Here is a 20,344-nt window from a genome sequence, read left to right on the forward strand (position 1 = left end):
GAAGGAAGGAAGGAACAGTCACTCACGTACGGGAAACTCCTACCAAGCAGTGGCCAGCCTATAGCACACTGGGATTCTGTGGTAATTGAACCAAGTTTAGCAGTTCCTTTCATCAGTTAATAACACAAGCAGGCTTTCCTATTTACCAATGTAGATAACAGGGGTTACAACAGTGACTCTGGTGGGTCTCGAACTCACAGCCTTTGAATGCCTTTGCAACTTTTGTCTGATTCCCCTTTTTCACAAAAGAAAACAGTCATCCGAAAACAGTCTACATCAATCATTCCTTACCATCAAACTGAGAAACAAGGAGTGAAAAGAGTGCATTTACTCTGTTTATTCAGGGATACTGTTCAATCTATAATTGCAAAATAGCTCTTTCGGGTGATATGTTTTTCTGTACATGTAAACAACTGATTTGCTTGAAAGGCTATCATGAAAGCACTGCTGGGATTTACTAGACAGGCACTTTGACCAACTAAGCCACAGCGCCTCTGAAATGTTACTCCAACCTGTTTCAGGTAGATATTCAGCAAACAATGTTACCTCGTGGATTTTGCCTGCGATAGCTCTTCCAAAATAGCTTGTCGTCCCTGGGTGGGCTCGAACCACCAACCTCCCGGTTAACAGCCGAGCGCGCTGGCCAATTGCGCCACAGAGACATCCAGCCCAGTCGAAAAAATATTTGCGACTCAACAAGCCGCAACATCTTTTTTTTTTAAAGCGAGCCAGCAACATTCGAAAGTTCAGCCCCTGTCCAATCAACTGTGTTTAATGGAGAGCGAGGGCATCAATCTTTCTACCTTTGAGCTAAATCCCCTGTACCAATGTAGCTATAAAAAAAACTGGAAGTCTTTCAATCAATCGACTCTCGCCAATTTATTGCGCACTCAATATACTGCAGTTAATCTGGATATTGAGGAAAAATTGCAAGATAATGTTATTTGACATAATGCCGATGTATTTGCTTACTTTTTCAAGCACACTTGGCAATAAACCTCGTTCAGCAGTGCCTTTTATCAGATAGTAAAGCGCGCAGACGTTCCATTGTAAAAAACAAAAATGTTCTCTCACCATTAGCGACTCTAGTGGGACTCAACCCACAACCTTTGAAAGCCCTTGCAACTAATGCCTAGAAGTCCAATGCGCTATCCATTGCGCCACAGAGCCCATACATCCTTGCGTGATGCTCATTTCCACAAACGCAAAACACGGTTTTCATCCAAAATGGGTCTACGTCAGTCATTCCTTGCCAACAAACTGAGAATCAAAAAGTGAAAAGAGTGCAGTTAATCTGTGTGTGCAGGGATACTTTTCCATCTCTTATTCCAATTTGTAACAGCAGCGCATTTTCTGTCATTGTAAATAATTTGCACGCCTGAATGGACAACTGTAACCCTCTCCATAGCCCGGTATACATTATATCTCAACAGGAACATCCATCTCCGTGACAATAAAACAGCAGAACCTTGGCCCATCTTCAAAGGACTCTTGGCCGCACACCTCCGACACCTCCACATGGCAGCAGAGCACCGGTTCATCACCCACCTCATCCCCCACAACACCCTGATCCACCTTATACCCTCTGGAAACCTGGACATCATCTTCTGACCCCGGCATCACCCCCCCATCCACGGCATCACCCCCCATCACTGAAGAAAGTTTGAAGAATGATTGTGTGTTTGATTTTCTGTAATTTTTTGTCTCTTCTCCCCCTGCCCTTGTGTATCCCATTCCCTTGCACTTGTGTGTGATGTTTGTCTGTACAATTATGTAAATATATGTAAATATTTGTAAGATGTTTTTGATAATAAAAGATAAAAAAAATAAAATAATGGACAACTGAGTAGTAGTAGTAGGTTTGAGATGGGCCGGTAATTATTTAGCACTGTGGCATCAAGACTGCTCTTCTTTAAGAGAGGCTTAATGACCGCAGTTTTAAGGCTCTTGGGAATATTCCAGATCCAAGCGACATGTTGACTTTTTGAGTGATTGGAGCCAACAGACTGCTCACCGTAGACTTTAAAAATCTAGTAGGCAATGCATAAAGGCAGCATGTAGTGGAACTCAGACTTGTGGTGATCTCTTGGACAGTTTTGTCAGCCAAAAATGCAAAATGGGTTAACTCCAGTTGTCTAGCTGGCTGCGTGCTTGTTATCTGCAAATAATGGTATTTTTAATGTTCTGAACTGAGTCTTGCAAAGAAGACTGCAAACTCATTGCACCTGGAGAAATACAGAAACCATCAGACAAAGTAACATTTACCACACTGTAATTTGAAATGTTAACCCGCTTTGTCATTAGCAGGTCCAGAGTGTGCCCTTTGCCCTTGGTGGGGCCACTCAGGTGCGGAGTAAGACCAAAGCTTCTGAGGACAGCGCCAAGCTCTTTAGAAGAAGACGAGGTTGAGCGGGGCGTGAAGGAAGGAAGGAACAGTCACTCACGTACGGGAAACTCCTACCAAGCAGTGGCCAGCATATAGCACACTGGGATTCTGTGGTAATTGAACCAAGTTTAGCAGTTCCTTTCATCAGTTAATAACACAAGCAGGCTTTCCTATTTACCAATGTAGATAACAGGGGTTACAACAGTGACTCTGGTGGGTCTCGAACTCACAGCCTTTGAATGCCTTTGCAACTTTTGTCTGATTCCCCTTTTTCACAAAAGCAAAACAGTCATCCGAAAACGGTCTACATCAATCATTCCTTTCCATCAAACTGAGAAACAAGGACAAACAACAAAGAGTGCATTTACTCTGTTTATTCAGGGATACTGTTCAATCTATAATTGCAAAATAGCTCTTTCAGGTGATATGTTTTTCTGTACATGTAAACAACTGATTTGCTTGAAAGGCTATCATGAAGGCACTGCTGGGATTTACTAGACAGGCACTTTGACCAACTAAGCCACAGCGCCTCTAAAATGTTACTCCAACCTGTTTCAGGTAGATATTCAGCAAACAATGTTACCTCATGGATTTTGCCTGCGATAGCTCTTCCAAAATAGCTTGTCGCCCCTGGGTGGGCTCGAACCACCAACCTCCCGGTTAACAGCCGAGCGCGCTGGCCAATTGCGCCACAGAGACATCCAGCCCAGTCAATAAAATATTTGCGACTCGACAAGCCGCAACATCTTTTTTTTTTTAAAGCGAGCCAGCAACATTTGAAAGTTCAGCCCCTGTCCAATCAATGTTGTTTAATGGAGAGCGAGGGCATCAATCTTTCTACCGTTGAGCTAAATCCCCTGTACCAATGTAGCTATAAAAAAAACTGGAAGTCTTTCAATCAATCGACTCTCGCCAATTTATTGCGCACTCAATATACTGCAGTTAATCTGGATATTGAGGAAAAATTGCAAGATAATGTTATTTGACATAATGCCGATGTATTTGCTTACTTTTTCAAGCACACTTGGCAATAAACCTTGTTCAGCAGTGCCTTTTATCAGATAGTAAAGCGCGCAGACGTTCCATTGTAAAAAACAAAAATGTTCTCTCACCATTGTAGAAAAAGCTTCAGTTGTAGTCATCTGGACTCAGTTTGAAAAAATAGACGTTTCGACTCTCATCCAAGAGTCATTGTCAATAAAAGAATTTAGATCGAGAACTCTGATATTAATACTGTTCTGTGGTAAGACCCGCCCATTGGGAGGAGCCTTCCTGAAGTAAGAAAGAGTTGTTTGTTTCAACAGAAACTCCCCCCCTGTATCTACCGAGCTAGCCTATTCAGAATTTTAATGGGCTATTAGAATCCTCTTTGTCTTTGTGAGACCCTGGCTCAACCACCCTGAGTACCTGATTAGCATCTAAATGTCCTGGTCCTGGTCCTCTACCTTTCCAGGGGTTCAGTATCCCATTATAAATAACAGGAAGATTAAATCTTAGCCCTCCATTTCTGTTTAAAGAAGGTTTTTCTTTTTTAACAAAAATAGCTTCCTTGACTCCTCTTTCAAACCATCTTTTCTCCCTGCTTAAAACCTTCACCTCACCGTCTTCAAACGAGTGATTAGAGGCTTCAAGATGGAGATGCACGGCGCTCTGTGGTCCTGAACTTGTATTTCTTCTGTGCTGATAAAGCCTCTTGTGTAGAGGCTGTTTTGTCTCACTTATGTACCGTTCTTTACAGCTTTCTTTACTGCATTGGATCGAATAAACTACATTGCTCTGTTTTTGAGTCGGCAACTTGTCCTTAGGATGAACCAGTTTTTGTCTTAAAGTGTTTCCTGGTTTAAAATAAACAGGGACTTTGTGTTGTCTAAAAATTCTCTGCAGTTTTTCCGACAGGCCAGAGACATAAGGGATAGAAACACCCTTCCTTCTCTGTTCAGTTTCCCTTTTGTCCTGCTTCATGGTTCTCTTCACTCTGTTGCGAGCCCAAGTGGGGTAACCACAGGCTGAGAGGGCATTTCGGACATGTTTTTCCTCTTTCTTCTTGCCCTCTGAGCTCTCACCATTAGCGACTCTGGTGGGACTCAACCCACAACCTTTGAAAGCCCTTGCAACTAATGCCTAGAAGTCCAATGCGCTATCCATTGCGCCACAGAGCCCATACATCCTTGCGTGATGCTCATTTCCACAAACGCAAAACACGGTTTTCATCCAAAATGGGTCTACGTCAGTCATTCCTTGCCAACAAACTGAGAATCAAAAAGTGAAAAGAGTGCAGTTAATCTGTGTGTGCAGGGATACTTTTCCATCTCTTATTCCAATTTGTAACAGCAGCGCATTTTCTGTCATTGTAAATAATTTGCACGCCTGAATGGACAACTGTAACCCTCTCCATAGCCCAGTATACATTATATCTCAACAGGAACATCCATCTCCGTGACAATAAAACAGCAGAACCTTGGCCCATCTTCAAAGGACTCTTGGCCGCACACCTCCGAGACCTCCACATGGCAGCAGAGCACCAGTTCATCACCCACCTCGTCCCCCACAACACCCTGATCCACCTTATACCCTCTGGAAACCTGGACATCATCTTCTGACCCCGGCATCACCCCCCTATCCACGGCATCACCCCCCATCACTGAAGAAAGTTTGAAGAATGATTGTGTGTTTGATTTTCTGTAATTTTTTGTCTCTTCTCCCCCTGCCCTTGTGTATCCCATTCCCTTGCACTTGTGTGTGATGTTTGTCTGTACAATTATGTAAATATATGTAAATACTTGTAAGATGTTTTTGATAATAAAAGATAAAAAAAATAAAATAATGGACAACTGAGTAGTAGTAGTAGGTTTGAGATGGGCCGGTAATTATTTAGCACTGTGGCATCAAGACTGCTCTTCTTTAAGAGAGGCTTAATGACCGCAGTTTTAAGGCTCTTGGGAATATTCCAGATCCAAGCGACATGTTGACTTTTTGAGTGATTGGAGCCAACAGACTGCTCACCGTAGACTTTAAAAATCTGGTAGACAATGCATAAAGGCAGCATGTAGTGGAACTCAGACTTGTGGTGATCTCTTGGACAGTTTTGTCAGCCAAAAATGCAAAATGGGTTAACTCCAGTTGTCTAGCTGGCTGCGTGCTTGTTATCTGCAAATAATGGTATTTTTAATGTTCTGAACTGAGTCTTGCAAAGACGACTGCAAACTCATTGCACCTGGAGAAATACAGAAACCATCAGACAAAGTAACATTTACCACACTGTAATTTGAAATGTTAACCCGCTTTGTCATTAGCAGGTCCAGAGTGTGCCCTTTGCCCTTGGTGGGGCCACTCAGGTGCGGAGTAAGACCAAAGCTTCTGAGGACAGCGCCAAGCTCTTTAGAAGAAGACGAGGTTGAGCGGGGCGTGAAGGAAGGAAGGAACAGTCACTCACGTACGGGAAACTCCTACCAAGCAGTGGCCAGCCTATAGCACACTGGGATTCTGTGGTAATTGAACCAAGTTTAGCAGTTCCTTTCATCAGTTAATAACACAAGCAGGCTTTCCTATTTACCAATGTAGATAACAGGGGTTACAACAGTGACTCTGGTGGGTCTCGAACTCACAGCCTTTGAATGCCTTTGCAACTTTTGTCTGATTCCCCTTTTTCACAAAAGAAAACAGTCATCCGAAAACAGTCTACATCAATCATTCCTTACCATCAAACTGAGAAACAAGGAGTGAAAAGAGTGCATTTACTCTGTTTATTCAGGGATACTGTTCAATCTATAATTGCAAAATAGCTCTTTCGGGTGATATGTTTTTCTGTACATGTAAACAACTGATTTGCTTGAAAGGCTATCATGAAAGCACTGCTGGGATTTACTAGACAGGCACTTTGACCAACTAAGCCACAGCGCCTCTAAAATGTTACTCCAACCTGTTTCAGGTAGATATTCAGCAAACAATGTTACCTCGTGGATTTTGCCTGCGATAGCTCTTCCAAAATAGCTTGTAGTCCCTGGGTGGGCTCGAACCACCAACCTCCCGGTTAACAGCCGAGCGCGCTGGCCAATTGCGCCACAGAGACATCCAGCCCGGTCGAAAAAATATTTGCGACTCGACAAGCCACAACATCTTTTTTTTTTTAAAGCGAGCCAGCAACATTCGAAAGTTCAGCCCCTGTCCAATCAACTGTGTTTAATGGAGAGCGAGGGCATCAATCTTTCTACCTTTGAGCTAAATCCCCTGTACCATTGTAGCTATAAAAAAACTGGAAGTCTTTCAATCAATCGACTCACGCCAATTTATTGCGCACTCAATATACTGCAGTTAATCTGGATATTGAGGAAAAATTGCAAGATAATGTTATTTGACATAATGCCGATGTATTTGCTTACTTTTTCAAGCACACTTGGCAATAAACCTCGTTCAGCAGTGCCTTTTATCAGATAGTAAAGCGCGCAGACGTTCCATTGTAAAAAACAAAAATGTTCTCTCACCATTAGCGACTCTAGTGGGACTCAACCCACAACCTTTGAAAGCCCTTGCAACTAATGCCTAGAAGTCCAATGCGCTATCCATTGCGCCACAGAGCCCATACATCCTTGCGTGATGCTCATTTCCACAAACGCAAAACACGGTTTTCATCCAAAATGGGTCTACGTCAGTCATTCCTTGCCAACAAACTGAGAATCAAAAAGTGAAAAGAGTGCAGTTAATCTGTGTGTGCAGGGATACTTTTCCATCTCTTATTCCAATTTGTAACAGCAGCGCATTTTCTGTCATTGTAAATAATTTGCACGCCTGAATGGACAACTGTAACCCTCTCCATAGCCCGGTATACATTATATCTCAACAGGAACATCCATCTCCGTGACAATAAAACAGCAGAACCTTGGCCCATCTTCAAAGGACTCTTGGCCGCACACCTCCGACACCTCCACATGGCAGCAGAGCACCGGTTCATCACCCACCTCATCCCCCACAACACCCTGATCCACCTTATACCCTCTGGAAACCTGGACATCATCTTCTGACCCCGGCATCACCCCCCCATCCACGGCATCACCCCCCATCACTGAAGAAAGTTTGAAGAATGATTGTGTGTTTGATTTTCTGTAATTTTTTGTCTCTTCTCCCCCTGCCCTTGTGTATCCCATTCCCTTGCACTTGTGTGTGATGTTTGTCTGTACAATTATGTAAATATATGTAAATACTTGTAAGATGTTTTTGATAATAAAAGATAAAAAAAAATAAAATAATGGACAACTGAGTAGTAGTAGTAGGTTTGAGATGGGCCGGTAATTATTTAGCACTGTGGCATCAAGACTGCTCTTCTTTAAGAGAGGCTTAATGACCGCAGTTTTAAGGCTCTTGGGAATATTCCAGATCCAAGCGACATGTTGACTTTTTGAGTGATTGGAGCCAACAGACTGCTCACCGTAGACTTTAAAAATCTGGTAGGCAATGCATAAAGGCAGCATGTAGTGGAACTCAGACTTGTGGTGATCTCTTGGACAGTTTTGTCAGCCAAAAATGCAAAATGGGTTAACTCCAGTTGTCTAGCTGGCTGCGTGCTTGTTATCTGCAAATAATGGTATTTTTAATGTTCTGAACTGAGTCTTGCAAAGAAGACTGCAAACTCATTGCACCTGGAGAAATACAGAAACCATCAGACAAAGTAACATTTACCACACTGTAATTTGAAATGTTAACCCGCTTTGTCATTAGCAGGTCCAGAGTGTGCCCTTTGCCCTTGGTGGGGCCACTCAGGTGCGGAGTAAGACCAAAGCTTCTGAGGACAGCGCCAAGCTCTTTAGAAGAAGACGAGGTTGAGCGGGGCGTGAAGGAAGGAAGGAACAGTCACTCACGTACGGGAAACTCCTACCAAGCAGTGGCCAGCCTATAGCACACTGGGATTCTGTGGTAATTGAACCAAGTTTAGCAGTTCCTTTCATCAGTTAATAACACAAGCAGGCTTTCCTATTTACCAATGTAGATAACAGGGGTTACAACAGTGACTCTGGTGGGTCTCGAACTCACAGCCTTTGAATGCCTTTGCAACTTTTGTCTGATTCCCCTTTTTCACAAAAGAAAACAGTCATCCGAAAACAGTCTACATCAATCATTCCTTACCATCAAACTGAGAAACAAGGAGTGAAAAGAGTGCATTTACTCTGTTTATTCAGGGATACTGTTCAATCTATAATTGCAAAATAGCTCTTTCGGGTGATATGTTTTTCTGTACATGTAAACAACTGATTTGCTTGAAAGGCTATCATGAAAGCACTGCTGGGATTTACTAGACAGGCACTTTGACCAACTAAGCCACAGCGCCTCTAAAATGTTACTCCAACCTGTTTCAGGTAGATATTCAGCAAACAATGTTACCTCGTGGATTTTGCCTGCGATAGCTCTTCCAAAATAGCTTGTCGTCCCTGGGTGGGCTCGAACCACCAACCTCCCGGTTAACAGCCGAGCGCGCTGGCCAATTGCGCCACAGAGACATCCAGCCCGGTCGAAAAAATATTTGCGACTCGACAAGCCGCAACATCTTTTTTTTTTTAAAGCGAGCCAGCAACATTCGAAAGTTCAGCCCCTGTCCAATCAACTGTGTTTAATGGAGAGCGAGGGCATCAATCTTTCTACCTTTGAGCTAAATCCCCTGTACCAATGTAGCTATAAAAAAAACTGGAAGTCTTTCAATCAATCGACTCTCGCCAATTTATTGCGCACTCAATATACTGCAGTTAATCTGGATATTGAGGAAAAATTGCAAGATAATGTTATTTGACATAATGCCGATGTATTTGCTTACTTTTTCAAGCACACTTGGCAATAAACCTCGTTCAGCAGTGCCTTTTATCAGATAGTAAAGCGCGCAGACGTTCCATTGTAAAAAACAAAAATGTTCTCTCACCATTAGCGACTCTAGTGGGACTCAACCCACAACCTTTGAAAGCCCTTGCAACTAATGCCTAGAAGTCCAATGCGCTATCCATTGCGCCACAGAGCCCATACATCCTTGCGTGATGCTCATTTCCACAAACGCAAAACACGGTTTTCATCCAAAATGGGTCTACGTCAGTCATTCCTTGCCAACAAACTGAGAATCAAAAAGTGAAAAGAGTGCAGTTAATCTGTGTGTGCAGGGATACTTTTCCATCTCTTATTCCAATTTGTAACAGCAGCGCATTTTCTGTCATTGTAAATAATTTGCACGCCTGAATGGACAACTGTAACCCTCTCCATAGCCCGGTATACATTATATCTCAACAGGAACATCCATCTCCGTGACAATAAAACAGCAGAACCTTGGCCCATCTTCAAAGGACTCTTGGCCGCACACCTCCGACACCTCCACATGGCAGCAGAGCACCGGTTCATCACCCACCTCATCCCCCACAACACCCTGATCCACCTTATACCCTCTGGAAACCTGGACATCATCTTCTGACCCCGGCATCACCCCCCCATCCACGGCATCACCCCCCATCACTGAAGAAAGTTTGAAGAATGATTGTGTGTTTGATTTTCTGTAATTTTTTGTCTCTTCTCCCCCTGCCCTTGTGTATCCCATTCCCTTGCACTTGTGTGTGATGTTTGTCTGTACAATTATGTAAATATATGTAAATACTTGTAAGATGTTTTTGATAATAAAAGATAAAAAAAATAAAATAATGGACAACTGAGTAGTAGTAGTAGGTTTGAGATGGGCCGGTAATTATTTAGCACTGTGGCATCAAGACTGCTCTTCTTTAAGAGAGGCTTAATGACCGCAGTTTTAAGGCTCTTGGGAATATTCCAGATCCAAGCGACATGTTGACTTTTTGAGTGATTGGAGCCAACAGACTGCTCACCGTAGACTTTAAAAATCTGGTAGGCAATGCATAAAGGCAGCATGTAGTGGAACTCAGACTTGTGGTGATCTCTTGGACAGTTTTGTCAGCCAAAAATGCAAAATGGGTTAACTCCAGTTGTCTAGCTGGCTGCGTGCTTGTTATCTGCAAATAATGGTATTTTTAATGTTCTGAACTGAGTCTTGCAAAGAAGACTGCAAACTCATTGCACCTGGAGAAATACAGAAACCATCAGACAAAGTAACATTTACCACACTGTAATTTGAAATGTTAACCCGCTTTGTCATTAGCAGGTCCAGAGTGTGCCCTTTGCCCTTGGTGGGGCCACTCAGGTGCGGAGTAAGACCAAAGCTTCTGAGGACAGCGCCAAGCTCTTTAGAAGAAGACGAGGTTGAGCGGGGCGTGAAGGAAGGAAGGAACAGTCACTCACGTACGGGAAACTCCTACCAAGCAGTGGCCAGCCTATAGCACACTGGGATTCTGTGGTAATTGAACCAAGTTTAGCAGTTCCTTTCATCAGTAAATAACACAAGCAGGCTTTCCTATTTACCAATGTAGATAACAGGGGTTACAACAGTGACTCTGGTGGGTCTCGAACTCACAGCCTTTGAATGCCTTTGCAACTTTTGTCTGATTCCCCTTTTTCACAAAAGAAAACAGTCATCCGAAAACGGTCTACATCAATCATTCCTTACCATCAAACTGAGAAACAAGGAGTGAAAAGAGTGCATTTACTCTGTTTATTCAGGGATACTGTTCAATCTATAATTGCAAAATAGCTCTTTTGGGTGATATGTTTTTCTGTACATGTAAACAACTGATTTGCTTGAAAGGCTATCATGAAAGCACTGCTGGGATTTACTAGACAGGCACTTTGACCAACTAAGCCACAGCGCCTCTAAAATGTTACTCCAACCTGTTTCAGGTAGATATTCAGCAAACAATGTTACCTTGTGGATTTTGCCTGCGATAGCTCTTCCAAAATAGCTTGTCGTCCCTGGGTGGGCTCGAACCACCAACCTCCCGGTTAACAGCCGAGCGCGCTGGCCAATTGCGCCACAGAGACATCCAGCCCAGACGAAAAAATATTTGCGACTCGACAAGCCGCAACATCTTTTTTTTTTTAAAGCGAGCCAGCAACATTCGAAAGTTCAGCCCCTGTCCAATCAACTGTGTTTAATGGAGAGCGAGGGCATCAATCTTTCTACCTTTGAGCTAAATCCCCTGTACCAATGTAGCTATAAAAAAAACTGGAAGTCTTTCAATCAATCGACTCTCGCCAATTTATTGCGCACTCAATATACTGCAGTTAATCTGGATATTGAGGAAAAATTGCAAGATAATGTTATTTGACATAATGCCGATGTATTTGCTTACTTTTTCAAGCACACTTGGCAATAAACCTCGTTCAGCAGTGCCTTTTATCAGATAGTAAAGCGCGCAGACGTTCCATTGTAAAAAACAAAAATGTTCTCTCACCATTAGCGACTCTAGTGGGACTCAACCCACAACCTTTGAAAGCCCTTGCAACTAATGCCTAGAAGTCCAATGCGCTATCCATTGCGCCACAGAGCCCATACATCCTTGCGTGATGCTCATTTCCACAAACGCAAAACACGGTTTTCATCCAAAATGGGTCTACGTCAGTCATTCCTTGCCAACAAACTGAGAATCAAAAAGTGAAAAGAGTGCAGTTAATCTGTGTGTGCAGGGATACTTTTCCATCTCTTATTCCAATTTGTAACAGCAGCGCATTTTCTGTCATTGTAAATAATTTGCACGCCTGAATGGACAACTGTAACCCTCTCCATAGCCCGGTATACATTATATCTCAACAGGAACATCCATCTCCGTGACAATAAAACAGCAGAACCTTGGCCCATCTTCAAAGGACTCTTGGCCGCACACCTCCGACACCTCCACATGGCAGCAGAGCACCGGTTCATCACCCACCTCATCCCCCACAACACCCTGATCCACCTTATACCCTCTGGAAACCTGGACATCATCTTCTGACCCCGGCATCACCCCCCCCATCCACGGCATCACCCCCCATCACTGAAGAAAGTTTGAAGAACGATTGTGTGTTTGATTTTCTGTAATTTTTTGTCTCTTCTCCCCCTGCCCTTGTGTATCCCATTCCCTTGCACTTGTGTGTGATGTTTGTCTGTACAATTATGTAAATATATGTAAATACTTGTAAGATGTTTTTGATAATAAAATATAAAAAAAATAAAATAATGGACAACTGAGTAGTAGTAGTAGGTTTGAGATGGGCCGGTAATTATTTAGCACTGTGGCATCAAGACTGCTCTTCTTTAAGAGAGGCTTAATGACCGCAGTTTTAAGGCTCTTGGGAATATTCCAGATCCAAGCGACATGTTGACTTTTTGAGTGATTGGAGCCAACAGACTGCTCACCGTAGACTTTAAAAATCTGGTAGACAATGCATAAAGGCAGCATGTAGTGGAACTCAGACTTGTGGTGATCTCTTGGACAGTTTTGTCAGCCAAAAATGCAAAATGGGTTAACTCCAGTTGTCTAGCTGGCTGCGTGCTTGTTATCTGCAAATAATGGTATTTTTAATGTTCTGAACTGAGTCTTGCAAAGAAGACTGCAAACTCATTGCACCTGGAGAAATACAGAAACCATCAGACAAAGTAACATTTACCACACTGTAATTTGAAATGTTAACCCGCTTTGTCATTAGCAGGTCCAGAGTGTGCCCTTTGCCCTTGGTGGGGCCACTCAGGTGCGGAGTAAGACCAAAGCTTCTGAGGACAGCGCCAAGCTCTTTAGAAGAAGACGAGGTTGAGCGGGGCGTGAAGGAAGGAAGGAACAGTCACTCACGTACGGGAAACTCCTACCAAGCAGTGGCCACCCTATAGCACACTGGGATTCTGTGGTAATTGAACCAAGTTTAGCAGTTCCTTTCATCAGTTAATAACACAAGCAGGCTTTCCTATTTACCAATGTAGATAACAGGGGTTACAACAGTGACTCTGGTGGGTCTCGAACTCACAGCCTTTGAATGCCTTTGCAACTTTTGTCTGATTCCCCTTTTTCACAAAAGAAAACAGTCATCCGAAAACGGTCTACATCAATCATTCCTTACCATCAAACTGAGAAACAAGGAGTGAAAAGAGTGCATTTACTCTGTTTATTCAGGGATACTGTTCAATCTATAATTGCAAAATAGCTCTTTCGGGTGATATGTTTTTCTGTACATGTAAACAACTGATTTGCTTGAAAGGCTATCATGAAAGCACTGCTGGGATTTACTAGACAGGCACTTTGACCAACTAAGCCACAGCGCCTCTAAAATGTTACTCCAACCTGTTTCAGGTAGATATTCAGCAAACAATGTTACCTTGTGGATTTTGCCTGCGATAGCTCTTCCAAAATAGCTTGTCGTCCCTGGGTGGGCTCAAACCACCAACCTCCCGGTTAACAGCCGAGCGCGCTGGCCAATTGCGCCACAGAGACATCCAGCCCAGTTGAAAAAATATTTGCGACTCGACAAGCCGCAACATTTTTTTTTTTTTAAAGCGAGCCAGCAACATTCGAAAGTTCAGCCCCTGTCCAATCAACTGTGTTTAATGGAGAGCGAGGGCATCAATCTTTCTACCTTTGAGCTAAATCCCCTGTACCAATGTAGCTATAAAAAAAACTGGAAGTCTTTCAATCAATCGACTCTCGCCAATTTATTGCGCACTCAATATACTGCAGTTAATCTGGATATTGAGGAAAAATTGCAAGATAATGTTATTTGACATAATGCCGATGTGTTTGCTTACTTTTTCAAGCACACTTGGCAATAAACCTCGTTCAGCAGTGCCTTTTATCAGATAGTAAAGCGCGCAGACGTTCCATTGTAAAAAACAAAAATGTTCTCTCACCATTAGCGACTCTAGTGGGACTCAACCCACAACCTTTGAAAGCCCTTGCAACTAATGCCTAGAAGTCCAATGCGCTATCCATTGCGCCACAGAGCCCATACATCCTTGCGTGATGCTCATTTCCACAAACGCAAAACACGGTTTTCATCCAAAATGGGTCTACGTCAGTCATTCCTTGCCAACAAACTGAGAATCAAAAAGTGAAAAGAGTGCAGTTAATCTGTGTGTGCAGGGATACTTTTCCATCTCTTATTCCAATTTGTAACAGCAGCGCATTTTCTGTCATTGTAAATAATTTGCACGCCTGAATGGACAACTGTAACCCTCTCCATAGCCCGGTATACATTATATCTCAACAGGAACATCCATCTCCGTGACAATAAAACAGCAGAACCTTGGCCCATCTTCAAAGGACTCTTGGCCGCACACCTCCGACACCTCCACATGGCAGCAGAGCACCGGTTCATCACCCACCTCATCCCCCACAACACCCTGATCCACCTTATACCCTCTGGAAACCTGGACATCATCTTCTGACCCCGGCATCACCCCCCCCCCATCCATGGCATCACCCCCCATCACTGAAGAAAGTTTGAAGAACGATTGTGTGTTTGATTTTCTGTAATTTTTTGTCTCTTCTCCCCCTGCCCTTGTGTATCCCATTCCCTTGCACTTGTGTGTGATGTTTGTCTGTACAATTATGTAAATATATGTAAATACTTGTAAGATGTTTTTGATAATAAAATATAAAAAAAATAAAATAATGGACAACTGAGTAGTAGTAGTAGGTTTGAGATGGGCCGGTAATTATTTAGCACTGTGGCATCAAGACTGCTCTTCTTTAAGAGAGGCTTAATGACCGCAGTTTTAAGGCTCTTGGGAATATTCCAGATCCAAGCGACATGTTGACTTTTTGAGTGATTGGAGCCAACAGACTGCTCACCGTAGACTTTAAAAATCTGGTAGACAATGCATAAAGGCAGCATGTAGTGGAACTCAGACTTGTGGTGATCTCTTGGACAGTTTTGTCAGCCAAAAATGCAAAATGGGTTAACTCCAGTTGTCTAGCTGGCTGCGTGCTTGTTATCTGCAAATAATGGTATTTTTAATGTTCTGAACTGAGTCTTGCAAAGAAGACTGCAAACTCATTGCACCTGGAGAAATACAGAAACCATCAGACAAAGTAACATTTACCACACTGTAATTTGAAATGTTAACCCGCTTTGTCATTAGCAGGTCCAGAGTGTGCCCTTTGCCCTTGGTGGGGCCACTCAGGTGCGGAGTAAGACCAAAGCTTCTGAGGACAGCGCCAAGCTCTTTAGAAGAAGACGAGGTTGAGCGGGGCGTGAAGGAAGGAAGGAACAGTCACTCACGTACGGGAAACTCCTACCAAGCAGTGGCCACCCTATAGCACACTGGGATTCTGTGGTAATTGAACCAAGTTTAGCAGTTCCTTTCATCAGTTAATAACACAAGCAGGCTTTCCTATTTACCAATGTAGATAACAGGGGTTACAACAGTGACTCTGGTGGGTCTCGAACTCACAGCCTTTGAATGCCTTTGCAACTTTTGTCTGATTCCCCTTTTTCACAAAAGAAAACAGTCATCCGAAAACGGTCTACATCAATCATTCCTTACCATCAAACTGAGAAACAAGGAGTGAAAAGAGTGCATTTACTCTGTTTATTCAGGGATACTGTTCAATCTATAATTGCAAAATAGCTCTTTCGGGTGATATGTTTTTCTGTACATGTAAACAACTGATTTGCTTGAAAGGCTATCATGAAAGCACTGCTGGGATTTACTAGACAGGCACTTTGACCAACTAAGCCACAGCGCCTCTAAAATGTTACTCCAACCTGTTTCAGGTAGATATTCAGCAAACAATGTTACCTTGTGGATTTTGCCTGCGATAGCTCTTCCAAAATAGCTTGTCGTCCCTGGGTGGGCTCAAACCACCAACCTCCCGGTTAACAGCCGAGCGCGCTGGCCAATTGCGCCACAGAGACATCCAGCCCAGTTGAAAAAATATTTGCGACTCGACAAGCCGCAACATTTTTTTTTTTTTAAAGCGAGCCAGCAACATTCGAAAGTTCAGCCCCTGTCCAATCAACTGTGTTTAATGGAGAGCGAGGGCATCAATCTTTCTACCTTTGAGCTAAATCCCCTGTACCAATGTAGCTATAAAAAAAACTGGAAGTCTTTCAATCAATCGACTCTCGCCAATTTATTGCGCACTCAATATACTGCAGTTAATCTGGATATTGAGGAAAAATTGCAAGATAATGTTATTTGACATAATGCCGATGTGTTTGCTTACTTTTTCAAGCACACTTGGCAATAAACCTCGTTCAGCAGTGCCTTTTATCAGATAGTAAAGCGCGCAGACGTTCCATTGTAAAAAACAAAAATGTTCTCTCACCATTAGCGACTCTAGTGGGACTCAACCCACAACCTTTGAAAGCCCTTGCAACTAATGCCTAGAAGTCCAATGCGCTATCCATTGCGCCACAGAGCCCATACATCCTTGCGTGATGCTCATTTCCACAAACGCAAAACACGGTTTTCATCCAAAATGGGTCTACGTCAGTCATTCCTTGCCAACAAACTGAGAATCAAAAAGTGAAAAGAGTGCAGTTAATCTGTGTGTGCAGGGATACTTTTCCATCTCTTATTCCAATTTGTAACAGCAGCGCATTTTCTGTCATTGTAAATAATTTGCACGCCTGAATGGACAACTGTAACCCTCTCCATAGCCCGGTATACATTATATCTCAACAGGAACATCCATCTCCGTGACAATAAAACAGCAGAACCTTGGCCCATCTTCAAAGGACTCTTGGCCGCACACCTCCGACACCTCCACATGGCAGCAGAGCACCGGTTCATCACCCACCTCATCCCCCACAACACCCTGATCCACCTTATACCCTCTGGAAACCTGGACATCATCTTCTGACCCCGGCATCACCCCCCCCCATCCATGGCATCACCCCCCATCACTGAAGAAAGTTTGAAGAACGATTGTGTGTTTGATTTTCTGTAATTTTTTGTCTCTTCTCCCCCTGCCCTTGTGTATCCCATTCCCTTGCACTTGTGTGTGATGTTTGTCTGTACAATTATGTAAATATATGTAAATACTTGTAAGATGTTTTTGATAATAAAATATAAAAAAAATAAAATAATGGACAACTGAGTAGTAGTAGTAGGTTTGAGATGGGCCGGTAATTATTTAGCACTGTGGCATCAAGACTGCTCTTCTTTAAGAGAGGCTTAATGACCGCAGTTTTAAGGCTCTTGGGAATATTCCAGATCCAAGCGACATGTTGACTTTTTGAGTGATTGGAGCCAACAGACTGCTCACCGTAGACTTTAAAAATCTGGTAGACAATGCATAAAGGCAGCATGTAGTGGAACTCAGACTTGTGGTGATCTCTTGGACAGTTTTGTCAGCCAAAAATGCAAAATGGGTTAACTCCAGTTGTCTAGCTGGCTGCGTGCTTGTTATCTGCAAATAATGGTATTTTTAATGTTCTGAACTGAGTCTTGCAAAGAAGACTGCAAACTCATTGCACCTGGAGAAATACAGAAACCATCAGACAAAGTAACATTTACCACACTGTAATTTGAAATGTTAACCCGCTTTGTCATTAGCAGGTCCAGAGTGTGCCCTTTGCCCTTGGTGGGGCCACTCAGGTGCGGAGTAAGACCAAAGCTTCTGAGGACAGCGCCAAGCTCTTTAGAAGAAGACGAGGTTGAGCGGGGCGTGAAGGAAGGAAGGAACAGTCACTCAAGTACGGGAAACTCCTACCAAGCAGTGGCCAGCCTATAGCACACTGGGATTCTGTGGTAATTGAACCAAGTTTAGCAGTTCCTTTCATCAGTTAATAACACAAGCAGGCTTTCCTATTTACCAATGTAGATAACAGGGGTTACAACAGTGACTCTGGTGGGTCTCGAACTCACAGCCTTTGAATGCCTTTGCAACTTTTGTCTGATTCCCCTTTTTCACAAAAGAAAACAGTCATCCGAAAACGGTCTACATCAATCATTCCTTACCATCAAACTGAGAAACAAGGAGTGAAAAGAGTGCATTTACTCTGTTTATTCAGGGATACTGTTCAATCTATAATTGCAAAATAGCTCTTTCGGGTGATATGTTTTTCTGTACATGTAAACAACTGATTTGCTTGAAAGGCTATCATGAAAGCACTGCTGGGATTTACTAGACAGGCACTTTGACCAACTAAGCCACAGCGCCTCTAAAATTTTACTCCAACCTGTTTCAGGTAGATATTCAGCAAACAATGTTACTTTGTGGATTTTGCCTGCGATAGCTCTTCCAAAATAGCTTGTCGTCCCTGGGTGGGCTCGAACCACCAACCTCCCGGTTAATAGCCAAGCGCGCTGGCCAATTGCGCCACAGAGACATCCAGCCCAGTTGAAAAAATATTTGCGACTCGACAAGCCGCAACATCTTTTTTTTTTTTAAAGGGAGCCAGCAAAATTCGAAAGTTCAGCCCCTGTCCAATCAACTGTGTTTAATGGAGAGCGAGGGCATCAATCTTTCTACCTTTGAGCTAAATCCCCTGTACCAATGTAGCTATAAAAAAAACTGGAAGTCTTTCAATCAATCGACTCTCGCCAATTTATTGCGCACTCAATATACTGCAGTTAATCTGGATATTGAGGAAAAATTGCAAGATAATGTTATTTGACATAATGCCGATGTATTTGCTTACTTTTTCAAGCACACTTGGCAATAAACCTCGTTCAGCAGTGCCTTTTATCAGATAGTAAAGCGCGCAGACGTTCCATTGTAAAAAACAAAAATGTTCTCTCACCATTAGCGACTCTAGTGGGACTCAACCCACAACCTTTGAAAGCCCTTGAAACTAATGCCTAGAAGTCCAATGCGCTATCCATTGCGCCACAGAGCCCATACATCCTTGCGTGATGCTCATTTCCACAAACGCAAAACACGGTTTTCATCCAAAATGGGTCTACGTCAGTCATTCCTTGCCAACAAACTGAGAATCAAAAAGTGAAAAGAGTGAAGTTAATCTGTGTGTGCAGGGATACTTTTCCATCTCTTATTCCAATTTGTAACAGCAGCGCATTTTCTGTCATTGTAAATAATTTGCACGCCTGAATGGACAACTGTAACCCTCTCCATAGCCCGGTATACATTATATCTCAACAGGAACATCCATCTCCGTGACAATAAAACAGCAGAACCTTGGCCCATCTTCAAAGGACTCTTGGCCGCACACCTCCGAGACCTCCATATGGCAGCAGAGCACCGGTTCATCACCCACCTCGTCCCCCACAACACCCTGATCCACCTTATACCCTCTGGAAACCTGGACATCATCTTCTGACCCCGGCATCACCCCCCCCATCCACGGCATCACCCCCCATCACTGAAGAAAGTTTGAAGAATGATTGTGTGTTTGATTTTCTGTAATTTTTTGTCTCTTCTCCCCCTGCCCTTGTGTATCCCATTCCCTTGCACTTGTGTGCGATGTTTGTCTGTACAATTATGTAAATATATGTAAATACTTGTAAGATGTTTTTGATAATAAAAGATAAAAAAAATAAAATAATGGACAACTGAGTAGTAGTAGTAGGTTTGAGATGGGCCGGTAATTATTTAGCACTGTGGCATCAAGACTGCTCTTCTTTAAGAGAGGCTTAATGACCGCAGTTTTAAGGCTCTTGGGAATATTCCAGATCCAAGCGACATGTTGACTTTTTGAGTGATTGGAGCCAACAGACTGCTCACCGTAGACTTTAAAAATCTGGTAGGCAATGCATAAAGGCAGCATGTAGTGGAACTCAGACTTGTGGTGATCTCTTGGACAGTTTTGTCAGCCAAAAATGCAAAATGGGTTAACTCCAGTTGTCTAGCTGGCTGCGTGCTTGTTATCTGCAAATAATGGTATTTTTAATGTTCTGAACTGAGTCTTGCAAAGAAGACTGCAAACTCATTGCACCTGGAGAAATACAGAAACCATCAGACAAAGTAACATTTACCACACTGTAATTTGAAATGTTAACCCGCTTTGTCATTAGCAGGTCCAGAGTGTGCCCTTTGCCCTTGGTGGGGCCACTCAGGTGCGGAGTAAGACCAAAGCTTCTGAGGACAGCGCCAAGCTCTTTAGAAGAAGACGAGGTTGAGCGGGGCGTGAAGGAAGGAAGGAACAGTCACTCACGTA

General features: G+C 43.1%; 4 non-coding genes across 4 annotated transcripts; all 4 read right to left on the reverse strand.

Annotated features, from left to right (window-relative positions):
• Positions 1-588: 588 nt before the first annotated feature.
• On the reverse strand, positions 589-662 carry trnan-guu (transfer RNA asparagine (anticodon GUU)). The gene has a single exon. It is a non-coding gene; the product is annotated as a tRNA-Asn (tRNA).
• An 8,138-nt stretch (positions 663-8,800) lies between these two features.
• trnan-guu (transfer RNA asparagine (anticodon GUU)) lies at positions 8,801-8,874 on the reverse strand. Its single transcript has one exon. It is a non-coding gene; the product is annotated as a tRNA-Asn (tRNA).
• Positions 8,875-11,219: 2,345 nt separating this feature from the next.
• trnan-guu (transfer RNA asparagine (anticodon GUU)) lies at positions 11,220-11,293 on the reverse strand. The gene has a single exon. It is a non-coding gene; the product is annotated as a tRNA-Asn (tRNA).
• A 7,189-nt stretch (positions 11,294-18,482) lies between these two features.
• On the reverse strand, positions 18,483-18,556 carry trnan-auu (transfer RNA asparagine (anticodon AUU)). The gene has a single exon. It is a non-coding gene; the product is annotated as a tRNA-Asn (tRNA).
• Positions 18,557-20,344: the final 1,788 nt, after the last annotated feature.

Source organism: Eucyclogobius newberryi, unplaced genomic scaffold (genome assembly GCF_026437365.1).
Source record: "Eucyclogobius newberryi isolate DKJ021-1_F unplaced genomic scaffold, fEucNew1.0.hap1 SCAF_142, whole genome shotgun sequence".
Classification (NCBI taxonomy): Eukaryota; Metazoa; Chordata; class Actinopteri; order Gobiiformes; family Gobiidae; genus Eucyclogobius; species Eucyclogobius newberryi.